Source organism: Sceloporus occidentalis, unplaced genomic scaffold (assembly GCF_023333645.1).
Source record: "Sceloporus occidentalis isolate IW3139 unplaced genomic scaffold, rSceOcc1.0.p SCAF_18, whole genome shotgun sequence".
NCBI lineage: Eukaryota > Metazoa > Chordata > Lepidosauria > Squamata > Phrynosomatidae > Sceloporus > Sceloporus occidentalis.
Window position 1 is genome coordinate 14,974,632 of NW_028316998.1, and position 8,201 is coordinate 14,982,832.

General features: G+C 41.3%; 1 non-coding gene across 1 annotated transcript; it reads right to left on the reverse strand.

The window, feature by feature from the left end:
- Positions 1 to 6,955: 6,955 nt before the first annotated feature.
- LOC149302697 (small nucleolar RNA SNORA35) lies at positions 6,956 to 7,085 on the reverse strand. Its single transcript, XR_016272077.1, has one exon. It is a non-coding gene; the product is annotated as a small nucleolar RNA SNORA35 (small nucleolar RNA).
- Between the last annotated feature and the right edge of the window lie 1,116 nt (positions 7,086 to 8,201).

Here is an 8,201-nt window from a genome sequence, read left to right on the forward strand (position 1 = left end):
TCAATGCTGTTGGGTTTAATGCTGAACCATAGCTACCTTGGCCATCTTGGCACTCATTAGTTCTCCTTCATTATATGAATGTATATACTAGGACTCAATAAAAAGAAGTTAATTCTGTTAAGAATTAATTTAATGTGTTATTGAGCAAGATTACAAGGGATTATTGGAAACCCGCAGGTGCCTATTCACATACCTCCCCTCTTCGCAGCACACAGTCCTGTGTTTCGTCGCTGCAGTTCATTAAATCTGCCCTTGGCTGCAGAAAGCTCGGGTATTTATTAACTAAGAACTGAGTTGTACAGAAATAAAAAAATAACCTCAGCCTATTCACTATGCATTATGAAGGGACAATCCCTGCAAGTCTACTGTGCAAGAAAGGCTAAGATGACCTGCATAACACAGGGTAGTAAAATTATATGTTTGCTTTATATTTATATAGTGACGCAACTCATTGTTTAGTGAACCAAACCCATTCAGTCCACAGGAACAAGTAACTGTTGAACCTATGTAGCTTTCTTGGTAAAAGTAAAGCTGATGACTCTTGCTATTAAAAAGTCAAATGTGCCTTTTTAAAGGACCCTTTATCTACCACCCACTCGGTTAAGTAAAACTTCCTTATATGACATTCAAACCAGTGACCCTCTAACTAGATTATAACCTCCTGTTCTAACAAGGAGGAGAAGTGTTAGAAAAAGACGTCATAGCCTCAAACAAGAGGGTCAGAGGTGTAGTTGTAATGTAAAGAATGTTTACTATACTGAGAGTGTAGTAGATAAATGGAACAACCTACTAGCAATAGTGGCCGAGGCTAATACAGTAAATGGGATAGGCGGAAAGCTATCCGGAATCTAAAACGTGGCCAAGGTCTGATTAAGGTCTAAATATTTACATCAGGGAAAAGGTCAGACTAAATGAGCTGAATGGGTCTTATCTTCCGTCCATCATCATCACCCCCCGCACATTGTATAGAATCTGAGTTCTGTATTTAGAAAAATGAAAAGCCGTGGCAAATAAAAAAATGGCATTTTTCTTCAAACTCTGAGCGTCTCACATTGCATGGCTGAAATTAACTGTTCACATTTTAATTAATAATTATGAGTTTTACGAAAAAACACTTTTGAATGAGAAAAATGAATATCCACAATGGGAAAAAATACTGTATCCTTCAAATGTTTATAGATATGTCAACTACAGCCATCACATGCTTTTCTTCTAAAACATCACTGTATATAAGTAAAGAATATAATATATAATGATGGGTTCCCTTTAACCCCAAACGATTTACAAGGGTCCCTTGGTTTTGTTTGACGACCCCCCCCTTGTTACAGATTAGCTGACAGTACTCATGCAGTGATGCTGGAGGTCCCGCCCCTTGCCCCTCCCACTCATGCAATCCCCTCATCTCCTAGCAGCCACATGCGAGGGATCCCTCCTTCTAACCATTAAAGAGAAATAACATTGCAACGTAAGCCAATACAAACTACCATGCGTAAGAGCAAGTCCCATTCAAGGCCAGGGACCGAAGGGGGAACAAGATAGGATAACACCCCCCAAATATTTGGGAGATTCCACTAATCTTGTATTTCCTGCACCGAAGCCCGGACACATTGGATTGTAGAAAAAGGGGAGGGGACCCTGTAGGTCCTTCCCGTACACCCTGTATGGGTCCCCACTAGGAAGTCAATGCAAGTTTGGGTGAGTATTACAGTTTTGCATTTTCTTCATGAAATACGGTGTACGTTTAACCCCTTTGGTGCCAGACCGGAAGAAAGCACATCTACGATATTTCTTTGCAGGTTGTTGTTTTTGCAAGGTGAAAGTTTAGTGTTTGCAGCTGGGTGTACGCGGAGTTGTATGGGGGCTGGAGACATGCATTGGTTGCAGAGTTTAACTTTTGTACGGTTTACGGGTAAGCCGAGGGCTCAGGGCACACGGGAGAGGAACCTCCGGGATCCCCCGGCTGCCCTAATGAGGATGTACACTGAGAGGGTGTGCGTCTGCAGGAAACCTGCGAGGGCTCCTCGCGATCTGCAAGGGATTTCCGACATACGTCCGATGTTGCAGGCTCTCTGCAGTGACAGCATGCGTAGCTAACCTTTGTGAGTAAAATATGCTGTTTTTGACATCTTGAAGACATTGCAAATGGTTGTTTTTTGTTTCCCCAACAAATGACTTTTATTTCAAACTATTCTTTTAGAACAGGCAGCATTCTATACTTACGTAAAAAAGAACCAAACCTTAACAAAAAACCCCCCCTTAATTTTCGTGTTCCTAACAGATCAGTTGTTATAACAGGTATATTTGGGAAAAGTTGCCGTGGAGATATATGGTGAACCTGACGCTTTAGGAAACGGAATATATAACGCATCTATGTCGCAAGTATGGGTGCTAGATTTAGGGAGAGATTGGCAAATTTTATGAAAAAAAGGGCCAAGTTTCCTAAAATGTTTCTTCTGGTTCCGGCGAAAATCTGGCTGGCTGCTGAATATAAAATAATATTATGAATATAGATCTGTGACCTCATCAGCCATTTCTGACCTCATCAGCCATTAACTCTGTGTGTCCAGTGGGTTATGCGATAAATTGGTATGTCTGCTTGTTAAGTACTCCATTGTTTTGGCACAAACTACCTGTATGACAAATAAGGTCATGTATCCTATCAGCAGGTAAGTCTTTAAATATACCATGACAAAAATCACCCATATCCTATTCTTTTGTGTTTTCATTTTGTGGATGAGCTCTAAAACATAGTAAATAGAAAGCCAGCCGTGATTGACCTTATGATCTGATCTGTGCTTGTGAAAGGAATACATTATTGTGAAACGTTTCCCCACCATGAGTCACTTCCAGTTTCGATTTTTGATTTATTGACCACGTTGGGTCATCAGAGTTCCTCTTTGGGACATTGTGATCCTTGTCAAAGACCCAAGTTTAGAACAGCAGTTTGAGACCTCATCTAATGATTCACAAACACAAGAGCTAGTATGAAATCATAGTGCACATCAAGGGTATATTTCTTTCCTTGGTCTAGATACGCGAACATGTCCAGCACCCATTTCCATTAGATATCAAGTGTATTGGGGCTCAAGGGCTACCAGCAGCTATCTGTTGGAGACCCTTGGTTTGGAATTACTGTCCCTAACGCTTGGGTTGTCATAATATTTCTACATTGTGCTCACCAACAAACCTATTGATGCTGTTGACGTTTTCATGTCTCCAATTCAAGCAGCCAGGATTTAATTTCCTACTGATACTGGCATTGTCATTATAAATGTATACAAAGAAGATATAAAGTTACCTTGTATAGGTTACAGGTTATCCTATAATCGAATTGCTTGGATAACATGTGCATTCTACTGTTCTAGATGATCTTGTGATCCGTGTACCTTGCTGTGATGTCATGTGGGTTTTACACAGTCTGTGCCTTATTTCAGTTTTTAACCCAGTGTTTACAGGGTTAAATGGAAAGTTTTCATACTGGAAAAACAGCCACTGTGCAAATATTTGGACTAAGCATCCACAGGAGAGCCCCAAACAGAGCTCTACTAGAAAGAAACTTGAAATTTCCCCTTAAACATCCCTAGCTATGAGTAACGGCAATTGCATGGATCTGTTTCAAAGATCTGTATGTTCCTGCACGACTGCGTGCACAAATGATTTAAATTCATAATAATACAATAAAAGTAATTCAATGAAATTATTTTTATCATAAATGACAATTTAAAGGAATACCCTTAAAGAATGTATTAAGGAAGAGAGCATTTTGGCCCTCTATGACTATTATCGTGCCCTAGGGTTGCCGTTTTTTCACCATTTGTTCCCAGGACACGTATTTTTGGGGTTAATGCGTAGCTCACCACAAGCTTCAGTATAGACTAAAGAAAGAAATTGTTTAGTTACGTTTATATGCCCCCAAAATGTACTGAACCACTTCATATGTGGTCATTTTGTTTGGCCCCCTGGTGCAAATGCATAGAGAGAATTGGGCAACCCTGCCACCCTAGCTTTTCGGCGTGCAGTAGATGTGCTCCTGCCATGTAATATATTAATCCTCACAGTCCGCTTCATGAGAAGGGTTTCAGGGGTGTCTGGCGAGACCACTCATACGCATGAGCATAAAGCGCTTCCATTGATGTCAGTGGGAGAGCTTTTCTGCAACTGATTGGCTGCTTCAAGCAACCAATCGGTGGTGCAAACTGGACCATGGAAGGGGTGTTGTGCTGCAGATTCTCCTAAAGGTAAATGATTTCATTATAGGATAGAAAACGCATAAAGTACTTTATCATGCATTCTTCATTGATGAAGCTGCATTAGACACTGGTGCGTCGCTTTAAAGAAACCTGGTAATAAAGCTCAGTCTTTGGGGTGTGAAATACCTTTGGTCGTGAATGGGGTTAGGATTGCAAAATCCCTTTTTATGATCAGCAAATTGATGATGTCACTTAATTCCGCACAATACCTGTGACTATGATAAGCTGAGTAATCGGAGAAGATAAAGGCGCTCAGGTCCTTGGAACAGTGGTGTGGTTCGGTCTTTATGTAGCCGCTTTTGGCATCACACCGGGTTCCTTTCTGCATTGTTTATACGCTGATACGTCATCGGTGTTTTGTTTGGATAAGTCAGGTGATTCCGTGTTCTTTGGGGCATGGCGTGTTTGACCACAAACTGCTAATTTACCTTGGCATTGGGAGGAAGAATGTTAATAAGTTACGTGATACAAATAGATATAGCTGTGTTAGCCCAAGAGAAAATTGCGTCTCGTGACCGCCATCTGAAGAAGAGACATGTGAGCCCTTGAAAGCTTATGTGACGTTCCATCTTTTTGTATGTTGGCCCAATAAATGTATCAACGTTGCTTGAAGACTCCACTAAATGACCAGCAAAGGACAGAGGAAACATTGGCACTCGAGTGCTTAGGTATACGGCCTTGCCATAAACAAACTGGTTTTTGCTCTTTGCTCTTTTCTTCAGGGCTTTATCACGTTGGTGGGTCACTATCTAGATTTTTTCTTTTACTGATACTGGCTTTACGTGTATTTTATTTGCACAAAGTAATTTACCGCAGTTTACATTTATTAGTGTTTTACTGACCCAGCACTCCGATAGCCTCACGTTTTCTGCGGACCTAGCAAGGAAGGGATCTTGGGGTGGGACAGAGCGAGCGGAACCAAAAAGACGGATGTCACTCCTCAGGACTGACGTTCAGGAGGTGCGCCTCTTATGTTCACTTTTTAATTGTAAAGAGTGGAAAACCCATCAGTTTTGGACATTCGGAGTCCCCCCTGATTGGGCCCCTCAGTTAAAGCTTTAGGACTGGAGGGAATGCTTTGGAGTGCACCAAGGGGAGGGGGAAACCCAGTGACGTCATTGGACAGCTTTAGCAACAGACACTAGGCGGGGCCAGACATATCCCCTGACACCCCCCCCTCCCTTGTCACTGAGTCACATGACTGTAGTCCTGCCAGGAGTTTTCTTGGTGTCAGAAATACAGCTTTACTTCCTCCCTAAAATAGCAGGACGAAAGCTCTCGCACTATGGCCACGGATAACAGAGGGTATTATATGTACACACATCATGCTGTCATACATACAATAAACACGGGTGATCGAGGACAGGAGGCTATTTTAAAAGCGTGTTTGTGAAATATTTCCATCCAGTGAGATTAAGATCAGCTTGTTTTTTTTCCCTTCTGTATATACAAAGCAAAACCCTCAGTTGTTTCGGTTCACATTTTGCAAACTATTTTATGTTTGCTTTCAGTTCTAGTATACGACTTCACTTTGTAGTAGTATTCATATCAACACCGGCACATGTTACAGAGGAGAAATCTTGGACATAATTAATGTGGTCGTATCAGTAACCCAACCAATTAAATCCCTGTCCCTGATTGGACGGTACAGGGGACACGGTGCTGGGAAAGTAAATCTGAGGCATCGGAGACGTCTTGTTTAGCTTCACAGATCCCTGAAACTGAATGTAGGCTTTACTGGGGACCCCAAAATTAAATAAAGCTTAACACCGTGTACAACCCCACCAAAGGGTGATACATTTTAAAATACTTAGTAAGTACCTGCAAGAAAGAAGAAGAAAACAAATAATTTAAAAGCTTTATTTGGTTTAACCCCTTCGTGACAAAGGCTGATTTTACTTTTTGTACCCTTCGTGACAATGGCTGTTTTATCGTTTCTGCGGTGTTTGTGTTTAGCTGTAATTTTCTCTTAACCCATTTACTAAACCCACACAAGTTATATATTGTTTTTTTCAGGACAAGAAGGGCTTTCTTCAGACACCATATGATGTAATTTCCTATAATAAAAATAATAAAATATGATGAAAAATTGAAAAAAAAAACACATTTTCTCACTTTTATTTGAAAAATCTTTTATTCATCATAAAAAACTACTGAAAAAACCTGCTAAATAGATTCTACTATTTGTCCCGAGTTTAGAAATACCCAATGTTTTTATGTTTTTTTGCTTTCTTCTACACGTTATGGGGCAATAAGTACAAGTAGCGTTTTGCTAATTCAAAACCATTTTTCTCTGAATCTGGTAATTCTGTCTCTATGTGGTATTTGGGGCATCTTTGAAGCCAGCAAATTAAATTTACCCCACCAAACCATATATTTTTGAAAACTAGACACCCCAGGGTATTTTAGATGCTGATAGTTTAACCCTTTCCATGCACTAATCCTACCACCAACCCTTGTCAAAGTTTGGGATAGTAATTGTTTTTGGTGTTTTTTTCACATACTTTGTACTTCAGGTGTGAAATTACAGCTCCTGGTATATGTTGCTGTCACACAACACCCAGATATGTGTCCAGCAACATCTCCTGAGTACATTGATACCCCACATGCATGGGTTTGTCAGATTGTTTGGGGGCAAAAGGGCCACATTTGGAACATGAGCAATTCAAATTCAGTAGGAATTTTACATCTGGGTAAAGAAAAATGCTTGTACCCAACTATCAGTAGGGACAGGTTACAAGAAAGCCTGGCCTATCTCCAAGAAGGGATTTGATCTAGCACCTTAAGTGGTCCCTCATGCCACGGAATGGACACAGGGGTCACTTGACAGTGCAAATAAAAACGCTTAAAAATGGTGGAGCAAATAAAAGCTAAAAAACAGTAAATGTAACAAAAAATTAAAAAAAAATACAAAAATGGAGCAGGAACAAAAAAAAAATTAAAAATGGGAAACTGTGTGATACAGCTTGAAGCAGTCACCGACACAGAGTGCAGGTTTTCCAGGGCAATCTGGACAGTAAAATGTGGTGTCCTTTCTTTGCCCCCTGCTGTAGCATACCCTGCATCTCTTTTGGGGATTCTGCTTCTTTGCTGTAGGGGGGATTTTAAAAATAAAATGGGTAGCCCCAATTCTGTTGGTTCCCATCACTACTTGGGGACCAGGTGCATCACGGTACAAGATACCTGAAATTACTTCGAGCTGAAACTGCAAAAAAGACAGCTTCAGCCCAGTGTCTGCTTTTTTGTGCAGCAAAAAAGCGTTATAGGTTGCAATTTGCATTAGATAAATTGCAACCTTCTTGTACCAGGCCTTTGTCTTCCTCATAATGAGGTAGGGCTGTAGGAGTTGATCTGACAGATCAACTCCACCCATGTGCTTGTTATAGGCCCTGATGCACACTGGCTTTGTAGTGACCCCAGCTCTGCCACGGACAGAAACCTCCACGGTTCTCTCATCGTGGATGGTGCTCAGCATGCACACCTCTTTTCTGTCCTTGAACTTCAATGCCAAAAGCTCCTCTTGGCGTAGAGCTGAGGTCTCCCCCTTTCCTAGCCGGGTTCGTACCAGGCGTTGTGGGAAACCCAAGCGGTTCTTTTTTATAGAACCGCAAGCTACCGTATCGAAACAATACAGCAGCTTGAACAAAGGGACGCTTGTATAGAAGTTATCTACATACAAGTGGTAGCCTTTGTTCATAAGGGGGAATATTAGGTCCCAAACAATCTTGGCACTGGTGCCCAGATGATCTGGGCAACCTGGAGGGTCAAGGTAGCTATCCTTACCCTCGTATACCCGGAAGGCATGAGTATATCCTGTCTCGCTCTCGCAGAGCTTATACACCTTCACTCCATACCTGGAGCGCTTGGAAGGAATATACTGCTTGAATCCCAACCTTCCTTTATATTTCATTAGGGATTCATCCACGCAGATATTCTTTCCAGGTGTATAAA